This window comes from Panthera uncia, chromosome D2 (assembly GCF_023721935.1).
Source record: "Panthera uncia isolate 11264 chromosome D2, Puncia_PCG_1.0, whole genome shotgun sequence".
Taxonomy (NCBI): Eukaryota; Metazoa; Chordata; class Mammalia; order Carnivora; family Felidae; genus Panthera; species Panthera uncia.
In genome coordinates, this window is record NC_064818.1 from 35,025,998 (window position 1) to 35,048,270 (window position 22,273).

The window sequence follows — 22,273 nt, forward strand, 5'->3', positions numbered from 1 at the left end:
GATGAAATTCTAGACAGAAGTTAAAATGATCAATGGGAATAGATCACAAAGAAAGTCCCATGGTAAATAAAAAATATATATAGTATCATACATTTGTTAACAAAACAATAATCTTATTTCTGGATAAACATATGTGGTGAAAACTTTAAAAGTTAATTCATGTTCCTTGTTTTTTAATTTGGAAAAATATGTTTTAAAGTGATTATGCTAAGATAAAAGCAGCTATTAATGTTCTTATATTCAAATGAAGAAACTCACATCAGGAGTTGTGCTGGCTATGTGGACAGTGTTACCTCTTTTTAAACAAAATGAATATTAAAAATTTTGTGAGATGACCCAAGAAATTTGGACATGAACTGAATATTTGATATCAGGAATTATAAGTATTATAGGTGTAATGATGATATTGTGATTATGTTTCTAAAATTTGCAAGCCTTATCTCTTAGAAATACCTAGGCATATATATGCAAGATATTATATGATGTCTGGGATTAATTTTTAAAAAGTCTGCTTGGTAGAAAAGGCAATGGATGAAAGTAGGTATGGTAGAAGTAAGATCAACTGTTTGTTGACTTAAATTTTCATGGACGTTGATTATACCATTGTCTCTATACTTATGAATACAAATACATTTTTGAAATGCTCCAAATAAGAGTTTTTAAAAATTGGCTTTAAAAGAAAAATTAGGTTCTAGGACCAGTATTTGTTGTCCAGCGCTCTTTGCAATACATCCCACTGAGAGTATAATCAGTTGGACTCCCTTAGCTGTTCAGAGTAAGCAAGGGTACATAAGCAGGTTTTCCTTAAAATTATTTTCCTACCAGAGCAAGTTTCATGCAATGAGTAATTTTTATTTATCAAAAGTAGCCTACTACAGTTGAGCTGTCGGTTCTGGTTGAGGCAAAATCTCAGATTTCTTTCTTTTTCCAAACATGCCAAAGTAACAAAGTCATGTGATCAAGAGAGTGGAGCCTGAAATATCTGTAGGCAACCACAGAAGGGTGGGAGGTTATTCATTCCAACTTTATGATGTCCCGAGAAACTGTTGCGATAAGAGAAAAAACTAAAAAATAAATGAGAGATAAACAAGATAATGGGAAAAACAGAGGGAAACAAAAGACAACTCTCAACTCTGGCTTGAGAAATTTATTATGCCAAAGAAGATAAATTGGAGAAACATGAAAAAGGAAAGAGATCTTGTCTCTGCCTCATGTATTTCTCTTTAAGTGAATGAGCAATAATACAGAAATAAAAGAGTTCAAAACAGAGCTGTGTGCTCAGCCAAAATCATGGTTCCTAATGATTTTCAACTTTGGCAGAAGCCTCACACGTTGTACTTGAGCAGTTTTCTTGATTTTGAATTATATGTGTAATTCATTCTGATTAGAATGAAGCCAAGATCAGGGAGCCAAGATGCGTTTGCCAGTCGGAAATGAGAATGCTGGACATGTGCTAAAGGCAGTCTTCCTTTTTCATATCAGAAAAATGTCTACACTGTCATCAGTTCTGGGAAACAAACAAACAAATAAAACTTGCAAAATCAGTTGGTTGGAGTCATGTTGGCAAATAAAGTGTCATATTACATATTTTCTTCTCTTACCAGGCTGTTCTCACATTAGAAAGACACAGTCTAAGATAGGCAAACTAAAATGCATGAAACAAATGATGAACAGAGGGGCACTTATTAGTTCAGGGGGTCTGTAAGTGTCCAGTTGGACTTCCTGCTTTGTCTTTTAACAGGACAGAGGAAGATGAAGGGGGATAAGATGTGATAAGAGTTGGCATCTTAGAAAATTTAACCATATGAGGAACCATTGTTGTTGCTGATTCCGCTCTGTGAGTGCAACTAGAAGAAAACCAGATTCCAGCACACTTTGTTTTTAAATAGTGGTGGAGCTGTAGTTCAAGTTTCATAGACCATATTTTTTAGAGTATAAAAAAATATCTTCAATAACCAAATCTACAGTCTTTGTTTACCATTTATTTGGCTTTTTTTATTCTCTGAATAACCCAAGCCCATGGGTCATTCCTGCCAATCCATCGCATACAGTTTTTCTTGAGTTCAAGTTCAGAACCCAAAATATTACTCAACCCTGCAAGTATTGTTTGCACATTCTTAAGTTTCGTTAAGGCACTTAGCATTGTGGTGTTTACTTTGGGATGGAATGAAATCATTGTAGGAAGATTCTTTTAAGAAAAACAGAGTTTTTGTTTAGGAAGGTAGAGATGTAGGTATGTAGTTAGGTAAGTGGGTGGATGGATGGCTGGAACAATGGATGGACAGATGGACAGGTGAGTGTATAAGGGCAGGGAGTAAAGAAGGATGAGATAGAAAAAAGGGAATGAGAGGGAAAGGGAGGGTGAAAGAAATTGGGTGAGATCACTGGCTGAGTAAGACCAACCAATGGGTTCCAATTCTGAATCTACCATTTACTAGCTTTAGCAATTTGGGTAATGTATTTAGCAAACCTCTTTGACGTTAAGGTTACTTACTTATGTAGAAAATGTAGATAATAATATCTGCCTTACTGTGTACCTATAATGATTATAGGTAATGATAAGTTTTTTAAAACAATGAGAAAATAAAATGTAAGATCTATATTTTTAAGATAAAAAACCTCTCCCCACCAAAGCAAATATGCCCATGGTCCTGTCATTAAAATTCCAGGTTGTTGTTTTATAAAAAGTTCAGAAAAGACCAAAAGAGAGTTCCCTGGTCCCAAATAAATATGTGGTAAATTATGTTAATGACATTAAAACGTGAGCTTCTTGTGACAATAGTGACATTATTGGAACATAAATGGCAGCTCAGTCAGCATCTCCTTGTAAATATATCAAAGACAGTCGTAGCTTTGTTCTCAGTGTGACCTACTTGAGGTTTGGCTGCTTGTTGATGGATATTATCATTTTTAATGTCACTAAATAATGTGATGTCAGATAAATGACCTGTTTCCTTTCTGTGGTATAAAGCTCATTTATCTTTAGGGAACTTGAGTGAGAGGAGAAATCTGAGCAGGACCAACTGTTTCTGAATGTGCAGGATGGGAAATATCTTATTAATCCTACTTAACATGAGTACCAGCAGCTGAGTTCAATTCTAAATGTACGTCTGGTAAATCAATGAAAGAATATACTTTTACCACTGACTGCGTTTTACTTACTGGAGAGCCACAGAAAGTAAACATTTTTTCAACTTGAAGAAAATGATGCTACTCACAAACATTACTGTGCAGCTAGTATCTAGAAGATGTCTCTTTGCATAACTCACATTTGCCTTAGTCCAATGTATTGCTGCTTTAAGAAATCATAATGTATAAAATTAAGTATCAAAAAGCTGTCTTTTATTTGACTTTACTGTTAATAGCTTTGAAGATCACAAAATAAGAAATATGGTAGAGTTAAAAGGTTCCAGAATTATAAAAAAATCACATGATTTTGATTCCTGGGCTATATTGTGTCTGATTCCTTCCTAAGATGACCACTAAAAAGCCCCCAGCTTTTGTTTATGAGGATGAGTTCATCTCATGAATCCATTGTCTATTTTTTCATGACAATACATTTAGCTAAAAACCATTGGAATGCTATCTCTCTGTTGGGAGGTTTAGTCAAAGCAAAATGAAGACAGTTTGCTTTTCTGGAGACCATCAAGTAGGGTGACAATCATCTCACTGAGTTTTTCTAAATACAGTGAAGATCACTTGGGACATTTTCTCAACAGCCCTCTGGAGCTTTGGAGGGCCATTAATGGAATATAAGAGAACCAAGGCTGGAAGCTTCTTTAGAGATCATTTAATAAAAATGCCATTTTTTTTCTAATTAGGAATCAGAGGTAATAATATACAGGGTGAATTTGCAATGTAGGAGACTGAGTACAAAGATTTTTTTGTCTTTGTTAAGACAAAGTTGTTTTGTCACATAATGAAATGTCCAGTAATGATTTGATGATTTAAAATCTTTTTGAAAAATGTGTGGATTTATCGTTGTCAATTCCATTAAATTATAGAGGTAGCAGGGAGTGTAGGGTGGGTATTTATTTCACTCTTCAATGAGTAGTTCTCAAAGACAGTCTTTCCACCTGTTTATCTAGGATAGGGGTTGGCAAACTAAAGCTCATGGGCCAGATATGACTAGTGGTCTGTTTTTGTATATCTGAGTTAAGAATAGTTTTTACAATTTTAAAAGGTTGTTAAAACAACAAGAATATGTGAAATATGTGAAGAAGACTTTATCTGGCCCACAAACCCTAAAGTGTTCTCTATCTGTCCTTTTACAGAAAAAGTTTGCTGACCCCTGGCTAGAATATTCAGAGAAGGAGGCTCTGTGACCTTCCTTGTGGATCATGAAATATTTGTTTTGTTATTTTGTATTTTTAAGATAAGTGTTATAGACTGCAGGAAAATAAACACTCAATGTTAAAGAATAATGTCTATTTGGGGCCAACTTTAGGAATAATTGTTTTGTTCACAGGAATATCTGCCTGCTTTATGAATTTTAAATTAAATAATGAGCTGAAACATGGGCAAATCTGTTTTTTCTTCCAAAGAACTTTTGCTGACTTTTTAGCCACAAGATTTTGAATTATACAATTTCTCATCAAAACCACATCCATTTCCTGAGCCACCTCAAAATAGCTATGAGCTCCAGGAAAATCTGGTTAAGTTGTTCTTGTGCCACATTACTGGGAACCCATCTGGGTCATGCTGGTTTCTCATGTTGATTGGGAGGCCTCATTTTAGGGTTCCTACAGAGAATGTTCCTGTGGGTAGAATTATATGCTAGGGTCCTCATGACTTCAGTTTCTAGAGCTGTGCAATGACAAATTCCAGTTTCTTTGCCACTACTGTTTGAACACTCTGTTCAAATATAAGCATTATTCTTGAATTTGGTGAACTTGGTGATGGTATTTGGCAGTTTGTTTGAAACTGGTATGGAGTTTAAGGTTGAGGAAGTTTGAGTGCAAAGATAGAAATAAAAGGAAAGGAAAGAAGACCAATGGTGGATGAAACCATGTTCTAATAGTGTTTCCCAGCAGGAACTGTGTTTAAAAAAAAAAAAAAAAGATTTTTTTTTTGTTTTTTTTTAATTTAAATTTTAGTTAAAATACAGTGCAATATTGGTTTCAGAAGTAGAATTCAGTGATTTATCACTTACATACAACACCCAGTGCTCAACAAAACAAGTGCCATCCTTAATACCCATCACCCATCTAGCCTGTTTCCCACCCGCCTCCCTCCATCAACCCTCTTTTTGTTCTCTATTGTTATGAGTCTCTTGTGGTTTGTTTCCTTTTCTTCTCTCCCCTCCTTCCCATATGTTCATCTATTTTGTTTCTTAAATTCCACATATGAGTGAAATCATATATTTGTCTTTTTCCGATTGACTTATTTTGCTTAGCATAATACATTCTAGCTCCGTCCATGTCATTGAAAATGGCAAGATTTCATTCTTTTGATGGCTGAATAATATTCCATTGTGTATATATATACCAAATCTTCTTTATCTGTTCATCAGTCGATGGACATTTGGGCTGTCTCCTTAGTTTGACTATTGTTGATGATGCTGCTATAAACATTGGGCTGCATGTACTTTTTCAAATCTATATGTTTGTATCCTTTGGTAAATACCTAATAGTGCAATTGCTGGATCATAAGGTAGTTCTATTTTTAGTTTTTTAAGCAACCTCCATACAGTTCTCCAGAGTGGCTACACAAGTTTGCATTCCCATTGGTGGTACAGGAGGGTTCCCTTTTCTCTGCATCCTCACCAACACCTACTGTTTCTTGTGTTGTTAATTTTAACCATTGTGACAGATGTGAGGTGGTATCTCATCATGGTTTTGATTTGTATTTCCCTAATAATGAGTGATGTTGAGCATCTTTTCATGTGTCAGTTAGCCATCTGGATGTCTTCTTTGAAAAGTTTCTACTCATGTCTTCTGCCCATTTCTTAACTGGGTTTTTTGTTTTGTGGGTGTTGAGTTTGATAAATTCTTTATAGATTTTGGATACTAACCCTTTATGAGATATGTCATTTGCAAATATCTTCTCTGATTCTGTAGGCTGCCTTTTGGCTTTATTGATTGTTTCCTTTGCTGTGCAGAAGCTAAAAAGGGTTTTTTTTTTTTAACACATTTATTTGTACTGAAAATGAAAGTACGGCATCGGAAATTCCTTTAAGAAAGCATAATAGACAACTGTTAAGGAACAGAAAAAAATCATCTATGTATAACTTACTATAATCATGTTTTACTAAAAAATTCAATGTAAAGTTATCATATCTACTCCCATATCTCTCTTCCCCACATTCTTCTGCTTCACGTTCTTAAAATTTGATCTTATTTTAAACATTGGCTTTGGAATTCTAAAACATATGCTTTCCATGAGATTTACTATATCTTCTTTGAGCCAATACATAATATAGAACAAAAATGATTTGAAATTAGAATGACATTCTCTTTATAGATACTTTATGAATTGTGGGGGAAAGAAAGAAATCCAAGGAGAGAAAAAGACAACATGCATCTCAGAAACCATATTATGGGGAATTAAGAACTATTGATAATCAGTCTCCCTTCCCATAGAGTAGCTCCTTCCAACCTGCCCCCTAGTAAACCTAAAATTATTGGCAGGAGAATTTGGTACAGATACCACTATTGGATCAAATCTGTTGCCGATAGGATTCTTTGACCTAAAACAGGATCTTATTGCTACAACTAACCATTCTTCACTGTTTTCAGTTCTCGGAATAATTCAGCTCAAGGAAGTATTGACATTAATGTCTGAATCCATTCTGATCTCTATTCTGTGAAGAAAATTTCTCTAATACTTTTCAGCCACAATTTTGGAGCCTCTGAAATATTCTTTCCTTCACAAATAGCAGTGATTTTTCCTACTGCCTATTCTGTTAGAGCTTCTCTTTTCTATTCCACTGTTGGAACAACCCTTCTATTAAAACAGATCGGAAGCTGGTTGTAGGGCCAATGGTTAAATAACTGAGGCTCTATGTTAGAATTTCTGAGGAAGAAGGATGTGAGTCTGTGTCTTCTTGGGAATTTTTGTCAGCCATCATCTGAGAAGGCTCAGAAGCAAGGTCGGTTTAATCTCTATGGTAGGTCTGTGGAGATCTAGTTACAGCCAGAAAGTCCTCTTGGATCATGGGTCTTAGAGGAAAGCAAGCTCAAGGTTCTTAAGGTTTTAAAAGTTAATGAAAAAAAAAAAGATATTATAGCCCTGTTTGGCTAGTAGAACTGGTAGACTCCAACACATAGTACTTGATAAAAGATCTCTTGTCATTTCTGACAGGACAATTTATCATTGTGTAATGTTACCCCATGCATTCTAAGAGGTCTTACCTCCTATTCCTGTCCACTAATTGTAGGTAGTACTCCACAGTCATTGGAACTACTGAAAGAATCCCCACAATGTTTTAGTCATCTCCTAGTGGAAAAAATAATGTGTCTGGTTGAAAACCACTGTTAGGGTTTTCAAAACCTCACCTCTGGATGATGGCCCTTTTACTAATGAAGTTTTCGGTAGCCTTTACCTAAATAACCAAAGAGTTGGGCTACAGACTTTCAACCATTTGTTTGACTAATTCTGGTCCTCATAGAAATTGCAAGTTATTTTATTCTATGCAGAGCTCAGCAAGGGATTGGGGCTAGAAGATTAAGGCCATTCCCCCACCAAAGAGTCCAGTAACTTATGGACTAGACTAGACTAGACAATATGTTTCTCCTGAGTTTGAAGAAAACTAAAACTGATTTATTCAATCTACCACACAGTGGAGAGATGTCTTGACAAACAGGCACATCCTCAAGATATGCCCATGTATCTATCTTCAAGTCTATGCCAGGGGTTTATGTTAAGTTCCTAAAGATTCTTGTGTTGGGTCTCTGGGCCTAGTCTCCAAGAGATATAGTGAATTTGTTTATAGTAGGCATTGGTCTATTGATTAAGAGTGACTGCTAGAGTTTAGGCCCTGCTTCTATTGCTAACCAGCTCTGAGACCTGGAGTAAGTTCTTTTACTTCTTTTAGCTTATCTCAATTTCCTACCTGTAAAGTTCCCACCTGTAAAGTAGCCGTAATATGACTACCAATCTCACAAGGTGGTTCTGGAATTAAGTGGGTTAAAATGTATGCAATGCTTAAAAGAGTACCTGGCACTAAACACATAATAAATATTAGCCATTATTACTGTATGTACTAAGTTCAGGACAGTATTAATACTGAGTTTGTCTCATGGATGGAGGTGCATTTGCTTCATAATAGGAGACAAAGAGTTGGTGCTGCTTTGCACAGCTACATCTGTGCCTAAAGAGAAAAGCTGATTTTAAGACCTTTTGTCCCTAAGTTTGTAGTTAAATGGGAGCAGTAGCCTGACTTTTTTTTTCCTCTTCTTTTTAAAATGGGGTATTTTTGTTCAGCTTGAGCTATAGTCGACATATGACATTGTGTAAGTTTAAGGTATATAAGTTGTTTAGATACACTTATATTTTGCAAAACAATTACCACCATAGCATTAGCTAATACCTCCATCGCATCACATAATTGTGTGTGTGTGTGTGTGTGTGTGTGTGTGCATGTGTGCATGTGTGTGTTTGTGTGTGAGACGAGAGCACCTAAGGTCTACTCTCTTAATAACTTTCAAACTTATACAATAGTCCCTCCCACCACTTATCCATGGGGATACATTCCAAGACCACCAGTGAAAATGCCTGAAACTCTAGATAGTACTGAACCCTATATATACACCATGTTTTTCCTATAAATACATACTTATTATAAAGTATACCTTATAAATTAGGCACAGTAAGAAATTAACAATAAAATAGAACGATTATAACAATAGACTTGTGATAGAAGTCATGTGGATGTGGTCTCTCTTTCTCTCTCAGAATATCTTATTGTATTGTGTTCACCCTTTGTCTTGGGATGGTGTGAGATGATAAAATGCCCACGTGATGAGGTGCAGTAAGGTGAATGATATAGGCACTGTGACATAGTGTGAGACTACTGTTGACCTTTTGGTGATACGTCAGAAGGAGGATCATCTGCTTTCAGACTATGGTTGACTATGGGTAACTGAAACAGCAGAAAGTGAAACTGCAAATAAGGGGGTGCTAGTGTAGTACATTGTTGTTAACTTCAGTCATGGCACTGTGCATTAGATTCCCATAACTTATTCATCTTCTAACTGGAAGTTTGTTCTCTTTGACCAGTATCTCTCCATTTCTACCCCCACCCCCTGCCTCCACTCAATCCATGGTAACCATCATTCTACCGTTTGTTTGAGCTTGGCTTATTTTAGTTCCATATGTAAGTGATACATAATATTTTTCTTTTTCTGTCTTATTTCACAGAAAAAGCGTAATGACTCCAAGTTCCATCCATGTTGTCACAAACGACAGGATTTCCTTCTGTCTCATGGCTGAATAATATTCCATTGTGTGTGTGTGTGTGTGTGTGTGTGTGTGTGTGTGTGTGTGTCTATGTTTAAAGTATCTTCTTTATCCATTCATCCACTGATAGACATTTAGGTTTTTTCCACATCTTGGCTATTGTGCATAATGCTGCAGTATATCCTTTGGATATATTCCCAGAAGTGGTATTGCTGGATGTTATGGTAGTTCTATTTATTATTATTATTTATTATTATTATTATTATTTTTTTAATGTTTTATTTATTTTTGAGAGAGAGATAGAGTGCGAGCGGGGGAGGAGCAGAGAGAGAGGGACACACAGAATCCGAAGCAGGCTTCAGGCTCTAAGCTGTCAGCGCAGAGCCTGACACGGGGTTTGAACCCACAAACTGTGAGATCGTGGCCTGAGCCAAAGTCAGATGCTTAGCCGACTGAGCCACCCAGGTTCCCCTCTACTTTTTACATTTTGAGGAACCCTTATACTATTTTCCACAGTGGCTGAACCAATTTACTTTCCCACCAACAGTGGAAAAGAGTTCCCTTTTCTTTGCATCCTCCCCAACACTTGTTATCTCTTGTCTTGATAATAGTCATTCTAACAGGTGTGAGGTGATATTTCATTGTGCTTTTGATTTGCATTTCACTCATTATTAATTATATCGAGCATCTTTTTGTATATCCATTGGCCATTTGAATATCTTATTTGGAAAAATGTCTATTCAGTTCCTCCATTGTTTTAATCAGATATTTCTTATGATACATCACATCAATAGAATATAAGAAAAATCATGCAATCTTCTCCTTTGATGCAGAAAAAATATGGCAAAATACAACATCCTTTCATGATAAAAACACTTAACAAATTGGGTATAGAAGGGGTACACCTCAACATAATAAAGGCCACATAAGAAAAACCATGGTTAATATCATACTCAGTGGTAAAGACTGCAAGCTTTTCATTCAAGATCAGGAATAAAACAAGGGTGCCCACTCCCACAACTCCTATTCAAGATAGTACTGAAAGTCCTAGCTAGAATAGTCATGAAAGACAAAGAAATAAAAGGTATCTGAATCAGAAAGGAAGAGGCAAAATTGTTTTTATTTATAGGTGATGTAGTGTTCTATGTAGAAAATTTTAATGGTTTCACCAAAAAAAAAAAACAAAAAAACAAAAAAAACAACAAAAAACCTGTTAATGAATGAAAGTTTCAGGGTACAAAAATCAACATACAGAAATCAGTTGCATTTGTCTATACTAACAGTGAAATGTTTGAAAAAGAAATTTTTAAAAATCCTATTCAAATAGCATTAAAAACAATAAAATACTTAAGATAAACTTAGCCAAGGAGGTAAAAAAAAAATGTATACACTGCAAGCTATAAGGCTTTGATGAAAGAAATTAAAGACACAAAAAAATGAAAAGATATCCCATGCTCATGGATCAGAAGAATTAATACTGTTAAAATGTCCATACTGCCTAAAGCCTTCTATAGATACAATGCATTGTCTATCAAAGTTCCAATGGCATTTTCCACAGAAATAGAAAAGAAAAATTCTGACATCTGTATGGAAACTACAAATGACCCCAAAGAGCCAAAGTAATCTTGAGAAAGAAAAACAAAGCTGGAAGCATCATACTTCTTCATTTCAAACTATATCACAAAGCTATAGTAATAAAAAAAAAAGTGTAGTACTGGCCTAAAAATAGATGCATAGACCAATAAAGCAAAATTAAGATACTAGAAATAAAACCTCCACATACATAGTCAACTAATATTTGATAAGGGAGCCAAAGAATACCCAATGGGGAAAGGAAAGTCTCTTTAACAAATGGTGCTGGGAGGGCCACCTGGGTGGCTCAGTCGGTTAAACATGTTACACCACTATGTTACACCACTCACAAAAATTAACTCAAAGTGGATTAAAGACTTAAGTGTGTGACCTGAAACTGCAACACTTCGAGAAGAAAACATAGGAATAAGCTCTGTGACATTGGTTTTGGCAATGAATTTTCAGATATGATACCAAAAGCACAAGCAACTAAAGCAAACATTGAACTACAGAAAGCTTCTACATGGCAAAAGAAACAATCAACAACATGAAAAGAGTCTATGGAATGGAAGAAAATATTTGGAAACCTATATTGATAAGGGATTAATATGCACAGAAGCATGGCTTTCATGTTGTACTTGCCTTTAGATGACATTGTCTTTGGGCCTTTCAAGAAGGAAAAGAAAGGAGACCTTCCTCCTCATGCTTCCTGAAAGTAGTTATCCTAGAGTTAATAGGAGGCTTGCAAAACTCATTGGTATGATCATTCCCTCCACTACCCATTGCTTAAGACTTCACTTTCAAACTAGTCAGTGAGTTGAAAAAGGGAAGGAGAAAGATTTGAAATGTAACCATAAGCAATGAGTCCAGCAGGCTGTGGGTGATCCCTCAAGGAGGTATATCCCCTTAGCACATGGAGCTAAAGTCTCCTTCATAAGTATATCATAAAAATTGGGCAAGGAGACTTCTATTGCTGGCCATTGAAGGAGTAACTGAGACTGTATTTACCCTCCTGCCCTATATAATTTTAAAAACTGGGCATAATATATGCAATGACAATTTGCACATTTTGGACAATTGGCAGCACAAAATGTAGATCCCCCAAGAAAAAGAGAATGGGGTAAACTCTATAATTGCCCCACCTGCTCTCTGGAGAGTGGATAAAGGCAGGAGCACAGTGAGTGCCAACTGTGACAGAGTCTGCTGGTTCCCTTCAGTTGAGAGAAATGAATTAGGGAAGCCCAAATTCCTGGACTAGAATCTTCCAAGAATACCAGAAGGGGGAGAGTTGATGGAGAGAGAGAACTACACAGAGAGAAAGCTCCAGAGATCTTTATAAAGGATTCCTCACCTGTTGTCAGAGCAAAGTATGAGGACACTACTAAAAGCTGAGCTAAGAACTCCTGGAAAAGAACAGGCAGAGCAGCTCTTGGGAGCTCACTCACACAGTACCCAAAATAGTGCTTTTCCTATTAGAGCATAAAAATCATAGCATATAAAGTATCCAGTAGGGTGCTCAAGAGAGTATTGTCTCAGCAATAGGGCAAAATTAAAGGCTGCCCTGGTCCTGCCTACCAAAACTAAAAAGCAGTCTTCAAAATAACCAGACTATTTATAAGTAACTTTGTCCTGGGTAGGAGTGGAAATGGGGGAAGCAAAACTCAGAAATATTTAAATAAATACAAAAATATCCATCTCTCAGCAAGATCAATTTTGTAATGTCTGACCCCAATGAAATATGGGAAATATGACCCGTAATGAAGAGAAAAATCTACCAATAGGAACAAACACAGATGATAGAATTAGCAAACAAAGGTATTAAAACATATAACTATATTCTTTATGATTAAGAAGGTAAAGGAAATCATGAGAATGTTAGGGAGAGATATATAAGGTAGGGAATCAGACCTAAAGTAAACTTCCAGAGATGTCTAGATGAAAAATACATTGGGTGGGATTAGCAGCAGTTTAGACAATAACAGAAGATTAGTGAACTTGATGATATGACAACAGAAACTCTTCAAACTGGAACACAGAAAGAAAAATCACTGAAGAAAATGACCAGAGAAACCTTGAGCTACAGGATCACTTCCAGCAGACTAATATGGCTATAATTAGAGTTCCAAAGTTAGCAGAAGAAAGAATATAATAAAGGTACAAGCAGAAATCAATGAAATAGGAAAGAGGAAAACCAAAGGGAAAAATCAATGAAAACAAAAGCTTGTTTTCATAGAAGATTAATAAAATCAATAAACATCTAGCCATACTAACCAGGAAAACAAGAAATAAGGCACAAATTAGCAGTATCAGAAATGAACAAGGAAATATCACTGATGTTAAAAATGTAATAAAGAAATATTATGAACGACTTTATGCCAGCAAATTTGACAACTTGGATTAAATGGGTAATTTCCTTTAAAGACACAAACTACCAAAGCACTCTCAAGAAGAAATAGGTAAATTCAATAGCCATATGTTTACTTTTTAAAATAGATTTTATAGTTAAACTTGCCACAAAGAAAACTCCAGATTTAAATATGGCTTTACTGGTAAATTCTACAAAACAGTTAATAAAGATAATGTCAATTCCTCACAAATTTTTCCAGCAAAATTGAAAAGGAGCAAATTATTTTCTATTTATGCATTCATTAATAGTCAGCATTATTCTGGGGGTCACCTGAGTGGCTCAGTTCAGTAATCATCTGACTCTTGATTTCAGCTCGGGTCATGATCTCACAGTTCATGAGTTCAAGCTCCAGATAAGGCTCTGTGCTGTCCATGCAGAGCCTGCTTGGGATTCTGTCTCTCCCTGTATTCTGCCACTCTCCCCAGCTCACTCTCTCTCTGTCTCTCTCAAAATAAATAAATTAAAAAAAATAGCATTATTCTGATACCAAAATCAGAACAAAATAATTATGAGAAAACTCTGAATCCTCATGAACAAAGATACAAAAACTTTTTAAAGATCTTTACACATCACATCCAGTAATATATAGAAAGAATGACAAAATGGAGTTAATTCTCAGAATGCAAAGTTTTTTGAACATTCTACAAGTGGTCAGGGATTTTTGAGTAAAAGGAGGACATTATTCTTCTACATCTTATCCTCATGCTTGCAGTGCATTGAGCTTTTAATTGTGACAAAGAAAGTCCTTGAGTTCTCGAGGACCTGTAATGGTCTAAGTGGAATGTATCTGTTCTCATGGCCTTAAGTTTGTAAGCTAGAGAGTAGTATGATAACAATAATCTAGGACCCACCATCCCTCAGCGAATATGGGAGAGATGGTACTAGTGGAAAGAGAATGGGTTCTAGAGTTACAGAGGCCTTGGTTTAACTCCAGGATTCACAATTTTTTGAAAAAATTGCTTAATATTTCTTAGAGATACTACAAGGGTGAAGATTGTGCTGAGGCTTAGAAGTGAAATATGGAAACAACTTGGCATGGAGCAAGCATACAATACATATGCTTATGCTGCTGGTTTATCATAATGGTTGTGAGTTATGGCTTTGGGCAAAGACAGCTTGGATTCTAACCTCAGCCCTGTTATATATAACTTTTTGTGAGCCCTTACCTAGTTTCCTAGCCTGTGAAATAGACTAACAGTATTACCTACCTCCAAGAGGTATTGCAGCGGGGGGGTTCCTTTGATTTAATACATGTATCACTCTTGAAACAGTGCCCAGCACACACTAAGTGTTCAATAAGCGGTAGCTATTATTATTATTAAGGCTAGTATTGTTTCTTCTGCCACTGATGTGGTCACTATTGTTGTTGACAAGCCGTCTGAAGCCTTGAGATCCTAGCAAAAAAGACTTACAAACAAGATAAGGACAACAGGTAACAGATAGTCCTGGAGCCCTCAGGCATGCTCAGCCTCCAGCTGAAAACAGACCTGCCTGGCCCTGACTGAACAAGGAGAGGTGAATAGCTGCACCTAGGGGAATCAAGCCTTGGAGGGCCAGAGCAGGGCAGGCCCTGACAATAATCTATCTTAGAGATGGGGATATTTTGTTAGAGTCATGTCTGGCTGGTGTCGGACCTTTCTGAACAGTAATAAGATGCAGTGTGAATAGAGACTGGACTATCATTGAGAACCGTGTGGCCCTGTCAGCAGGTGATGGCACCTGAGTGACAGTGTGACAGGGAACAGAAACAGGGTTACAACTAGCCACTCTGCCCGCCACGGTGACAAGCACTGTGCAGATTTCCACCCAGCCGGGCCTGGGGAGGCCTGCCAGACGGTATGCCGTGTGCTACCGATTTCTTTCAGCACTTCCTATTTTGCCATTCATAGCCTCTTGCTATTAAGTAGACAGAACAGCTCATATCCTGTGGACAGATGATAGATATGTCACATCTCTGAAAAATTGTGTCTCCCACAGGTGTATGGGCTTCCTTCTAAAGCCGGCAGGTCACATGACACTTTTCAACACTCTTCTGTACCAGCTTGGCATACAGAATGTATCAAAAGGGAAATCTTTCACATGCAATTACAACAGAAAATAAAGGTGATGAAGTGCTGTGTACCAAGAAGGGATGAGATCAAAGGGTGGTAATGAAAACTGATTACAATAGAAGGGCAACTCCAACTCCAGAAGTTGTGAGGGACTGCTTAGAACTTGGCGCTGCTTGAGGGCACACACACTGGCACACCCCAGTGTACACAAGAAGCAACAGCTACAGAGAAAATCTCAGACACAGCTTCTCTTAATAACTTACTGGGGTTGACTGTAACCCAAGAGGAGTTATGGATGGTGTGTAATTGCATCAAAGCACTGCTAAGGCATCTTTTTCTCAGTAATACACACAACACGTGTTCCTTCTAGCACCACCCAATTAGTGGCACCACTTCAGGCCTCCAAATGTCTAGTTGACACACATGGAGGCTGGTTTTCCAATAGGATCTTCCAGACAGGACCCAAACACCCAAAGGCATATTGTTTCGTCTTGAACTCTAGGAGGTCAAGGGAGAAAGCACAGCTTGTTGAAGTTTATGAATGAGGTTGCTTACCATTAGAGCCTTCACACTCCTCCAGTGTGCCCATCTTGGTGGCACCCTTTTTAATTGGAGAAGACTTTCTCTACCTACCAACCTCATTTCCTAGCAGCAGCCATCAACTTGAAAGTATACACCACATACACCACAGCATTTCAAATCCTAGAAAAGCGTTTGGCCAGGCCAATCTAGTGAAGGTTGTGGGTTTTATATTCAATCTCTTGCTTTGGAATGTTCCAGGAAAAGCCAACTATTTTCAATTAATTGTGGGTAAACCAGTCTGGTTAAAAAAAAAAAAAACACCCTCTTAATTATAGAATTATAGATTACTTGAAAAGAAATATAATTACATTGATTTCCGTAATGGTAAATATAGTAATTCAAAGGGAGTTAACAAGGTTTTGACAAATATCTTTCCAAGTTCTAGATTTAATGAAAAAATTAAGTAGAGTTTACCAATTGTAGTAAATAGATGCTCAACTATTTGAAAATTGCTTGTTTTTCTACATAGGTTTAAAATTCTTTCTCTTGTCTTATTTCATACATTGCGTAGATTAGAAACCTTTTCCCTCTTCTACAAATATGAAATAATTGAGTGCTCAATTTCACAAGTAATAAGGCCTACATCAATGAGGATGGGAAGGGAAGGAAAGGAAATCAGGATTTGGTGAACGTATGCTGTGTAATTTAACTTGGTCTTCACATAAACCATTTGATGTAGGTGATGTGACCATTTTTCAGATGAGGAAACCGCAATGCAGTAAGCTGGTCAGATGGTGATAGACCTGGCATTGGGTGGAATCCTGTTTTATCTAGCCCGCAAATTGGCATTCTGCGACCTTCACTTTTGCACACTCCTTAACCCACTTTGGCTGTTTGTCACACTCTGTCCATCTCTAACCAAAGGATGCTGGTCTAGTAGCAGCACCCAGATGCTTTTGAAAATGTTTTTTGTTACCACCTGTAATCGACATTTCTGAATGAGAAAGGTCATTTCACTCCCCAGAGAAATAGTATTGCAAAGCGAGTGGCCCTTGCAGCCGTATTCATAGCCCTCAAGGGTTCTATATTGGAAATATAAGCAGACGTTCACTTGAATTTTCCATGGGTCTGAGTGAGCAATGTGCCTTGTAGACAACTTTGTGGTAACCCAAACTGACCATGGTGAGGACTACTTGATTACCTTTGAGTGGGTTGGGATATGTGGGGGTCAGAAAGGCTTCCTGGTATAGATTCTCACTCACATTGGTTGGGGTGGCCCTTAATTTTACAACAGTGTCCCCATTGTGTCCACAAACACAGTACCCAGCTATAATTGGATAAACGAATCCTAGGGAATTTTCACCCATTAGCACTGAAGTGTGAGATAAGTCATTAGAATAGAGCCATGTTTTGGAGGTGGGTGGGAGTGGGCTCAGGAAAGATGAATTTCAAGAGGAGCTGTTAGCTGACAAAGGAGATTCCAGAGGATGCTAGAGAGTAGTGGGAAAAAATGGGTCCTATGAACTCAGGGCAAGAGTAGGGATAGGAGTGTAGTAAAGAAATGTTCCTTACTTGACAATTTTGCCTCAGGCCAGCTTTGCTTAGTAAACCTCATGGGATCATCTTGCTCACTTCAAAGGATATGGCCCACCAGAAGAACAAAACAATATTTCCCTCTGTGGCAACTTGGCATTGCAGCTGTCATCACAACTGTATCCAGAAAAAGCAGCTTATTCAAGTGGCAGCTTGTTCCTTGAGGCTTGTCTCATCTTTGAGAAATGCCCAGTGACACCTCTCAGAGGAAATCCCTCATTCCAGGACTCTGTGATATTTTCTGCAGGCAGCAAGCACTTTAGGAATATGTTCCTAGGCATAACGACCCCTCAGATGGTGTTTGCTGGTGTCTGTTCACAAGAGAACCCAGACAGGGTTTTGTTGGAGACCAGACCAAGCTTCCCACATACAGCTCCAGGAGGCACTGAAGAATTTCTGGTTGTTTCATTAGACTTTTAAGAGCTGTTGATTGAGGACTTCATTGAAACCAGCTTTTATGTCTCCAACCTCTCCATTTCCTTTTCTATTTAACTGAAAGACTGCTGTTTACTGTTGTAGAGCAGAGTGGGTGACTGATTAAAAAAAATGTTTCTGTAACCTTGAAGATAATAGGGTGCCATCAAAGAAAAATGGATGGGGAAGTAGAGAGGACATTTCCCTGTTCTCTGTGTTCTGTAGAGCCTTAGACCCTGAAAGGGCCTTAGACCCTGAAGTAACTGGCCTAATTCTCAGAATGGAATTCTTCCTCAGAGAGGAAGCTAAAGACTATAGAAGTCCAATAGCTGGTCACTGAGTAATTCTGTAACTGGAATACCTTGTTCACATCTGTAGAAGCTGGTTTACAAGGCAGGGACTCACTAGAGCAGGATGACTTCTTGATCAAGGGTTATATGTGGTCTTTCTGAAGAACCTGAGGTGTTTGGCCACCAAGAAGAAAATGCATCAAGAAGTCATAGAAACCATTTTCAAATATCTGAAGGACTGCCCCACTGAAATGTGAGATTTATTCTTTGTAATGGCTGATGGTCTGGCTAAGATTCATGAAGTATTCGGAGAACAAGTTTGACTCAATAGAAGGATGATATTGCTCTGCCTTCAATAAGGGCCTGCAATACTTAGAAAGAGTAGTCTCCTGCCTTGGAGGAAGGGACTGTCCAATCCAAAAGTATGTTCAAAGGGGTTTTCATGCTGGGAATATTTTTTTCAAAGCTAAGTTTAATCAACAAATTTCCATCAAATCCTGAGAGTCCCCATCAAATATAGAAGTGAATGGAATTAAAGCAGACCTTTCATGTGTCTGTTTTTTGTAATGGCATATCATCTGCTGAACAGTTTATTATTCCAGGTCTACCGTGGCCCTTGGGATCATTAGTCTTAGCTGTGGTAGGGCCCGGGCGGGGGGGGGGGGGGGTTGCTGTGAAAGAAGAGCCTACTTTGTGGATATTTTTAAGGCTAAAACTAGAGATGTGTTGATTTGTTCTCAGGTAAACCTGGTGATAGAAAACAAAAAGTGGGGGATAGTAGCAAGCACGGCTGGGGTATCTACTGTTAGTCTAAAGGTGGCAAATCATTCCCAGGTTTGAAAGACTCTTATGAGACCAGCAGAGACCAGGCGTCAGAGGGGGCCAAGGCCATGGGAAGGAATCTTTCAAAGAGACTGTTATAGTTAGCTTTGAGACTTAGGGCCATTAAGAAGTGTCCAAGGCACTGGAAGCCCTGAGCTGCAGAGTGGCCTGGCATGCCCTTTGTCTCTCTTCCTTACTTACTTGGATCCTCTAAGGCCCAAATTCTGAGCTCTAACTTGTCAGGTCAACCATATCTTAAGTGAAATCTCTGGTGCTTGAATCTTTTTCTTCCAGAAATCTTTCTCTGGCCCCATCAACCTATACTGGAGTCTCTTGCCTCTGAATTCACTGGTGGAGGGTGCGTGAAAGGCTATGTGTTAGGACACTGTGAGGTCTCCAGGATAACCCTAACAAATTGGGTCTGTACCTGGGCTGGGTCCTGTCTGACATTCTCTCTAGTTTCCATAAGAATGTCATAGTTAGCCCCTTTGAAGTATCTTACCCTTTGATTCTTCACTTTTCCCAGTCATGCTTCCTTCTAGGATGGAATCTGATCCCTGGCCCAGTGGAGGAAGTTGTTCCCAAGTTTAGGAGAACACTGTCTCTTCTCCCTTTTTTGTATACATTTCTTAAGGACTCACTAACATCTTCCAGGTTAGTGATGTACAAGCAAAAGACTTGGGCTCATCCTCACTCAATCATTCAGTACATGCTCTAAGGGGACTGACTTTGTCATTTGCTCTGTTTGTGCTTTGTCCTAATATCTTCATTGGCTTTCAGGTGTTTCACTCATCTTCAGTGTTTCCTAATTTCCTTCTGAAGGTATCAGCAGTGTTTACTTATTTGACCATCACACACCCCAATTGAGTTGCTCACAAGAATGGGAAAACACTGATCTATCTCTGCACCAGCCGGTAACTTGGGTGTGACTTGTCTTGTAAATCTGAACTGGAAGAGTGATCTTATTTGGAGAAGCTATGAAATGCTTATCCTCAAAGAGTGTTTATGTTGAGGATAGGAGGAGAGTCTGTGTGCCCACAAGTACCAGGATCCAGGACCTGGGATCAGGCTAGAGGCCAGAGATAAGAACTCCTTCTAATCTTAAATGCAAATCAAAATAGTCAATAAATCAGGACAATTTATTGAGTGCCTACCATGTTTGAACAACAGGGGAGTGGGAATTTGTAGAAACAGATGAAGCCATCTTAACTGAAAACCTACCAGGTGCTTCTCATTTGTTGGAGACCTTTGGGACTAAGTTAGGGTAGTGGTACCAGTTGTTGAGAAATTAAGAATCACAAAATCAGCTTCTTGTTTGGGACTGGGAAGCCTTTGTCATTTTTATTAGATTGCACTGCATCTTAGGATGGCAGAGATGAAACCTTAGCTTTCTGCACAGCATTTTTTATGCCCCTTGATGAAATGTGGAAGACACTTAACTTCTTAAAGCCCATTTTCTCATCTACAAAATGAGTCTATCAATACCTATCTCAGATTTACTCTGAAAAGTAAATAAAACACTGTATGTTAAGTGCTTAGCACCCCATACACATCTGGTAGGCACCAATGAATTAACTGTGGCTAGACCATCATTGCTGGCAACCAGTGTGAAGAAGCTGAGAAACATATTGTTTGTGTTATAGCCTATCTTCTCTCATGGGAAGTCCTGATTTCAGGTTCTTTTATCTCTACCAAATTTTATAGTATTAAGCTAGCGCACTGTAAATAGGGTATTTGGAAAATGTCTGATGTGCCAGGAAAGAAAAGGACAAATCTCTCTAAGAGAGCTATGGGGAATTTTGTGTTAATTAAAGCAGCAAGGAACTGTGGGAGGAAGACAAAGTTAAGAGTGTGCTTCATACCATCTCAAGGGTGAAGACTGGGTACACGAAACTGGAAGAGAAGGTGGTCCCAGAAGAGAATGCTGATCAGCATCAAGCTTAGCCAAAGTTGAACTTGAGAGAAGGACAAGCCAATTATAAAATAGATCAACTGGGGCACTGAGGTACCATTTTCCTTCTAGTCAGACACAGGAACCCATGGCCTAGATTCTGGGTGGATTTAAAGGGAGCAGAGTATAGCGTGGGTCCAAAATAGGACAGTCTGCCCATCTCTGAGCAGAAATCCTCTCATTTTTCTTGTGGATGCTTTCAATTTAGGTAGATAGTCCCTCAACTTTCTTCACAAAGCAAACTTGTCATCACTCCAGCCATGTGCTTTGCATATACATTAGTGCTCAAATAACACTAATTCTTTGAAAATATAGAAAATGTTATTGTGATAGCAATTTGCTCCTAAGGAGCAAAGGCCATGGCAGCCTGTCATTATCTAGATTTTTTTCCATGATCGCCTCATCAAAAATAATAATAATATTTCGAATGGATTGCAGTGTGGTTAATGAGATATTTACAGTGAAGATTATCAGAAGTGGAGAGGCCTAGACATTTATACCAGTTGACTGGAAAGATTAACCCGAAAAGATTACTTTTCCAGTAACCTGGAAAGCACTTTGACCCACCTTTTGAGAGAAAAAGACCTCCCTAAATTTCAAAGGAAAAAAAAAAGCATCATTAGCTTGCATTCAGATTGTATTTTTAAAGTCAGAAAACTGAGGGGCGCCTGGGTGGCTCAGTCGGTTGAGCGGCCGACTTCAGCTCAGGTCATGATCTCACGGTCCGTGAGTTCAAGCCCCGCGTCGGGCTCTGTGCTGACAGCTCGGAGCCTGGAGCCTGTTTCGGATTCTGTGTCTCCCTCTCTCTGACCCTCCCCCATTCATGCTCTGTCTCTCTCTGTCTCAAAAATAAATAAACGTTAAAAAAATTAAAAAAAAAATAAAGTCAGAAAACTGAAATTAGCCTTATACACAGGACCCAGGTCACTGCTGGGAAGAGTGAGATAGGACATATATTTATAAATGCCCATGATGGCTCTAAATGGACAAAGATTTATGTGAGTGCAGAAGTAGATCTAAATATGCTACATTTATGGATTTTTTATTTGAATAAAGAATCAAATTACATTTTTAAATATTGAGTCAACTGTCCTTAGAACTGAAGCACTAGGTTTGCTTCTTTGGTCCCATGAACAGAAGTTGAAACGATAAATGACCAATTCTACTCAACAAGAGAGGAGAGAATGATTAGACACAGCAGCTCTTTTGTTAGAACAAAATGACATCTCATGCCTGTCTTGTAGTTTTCACA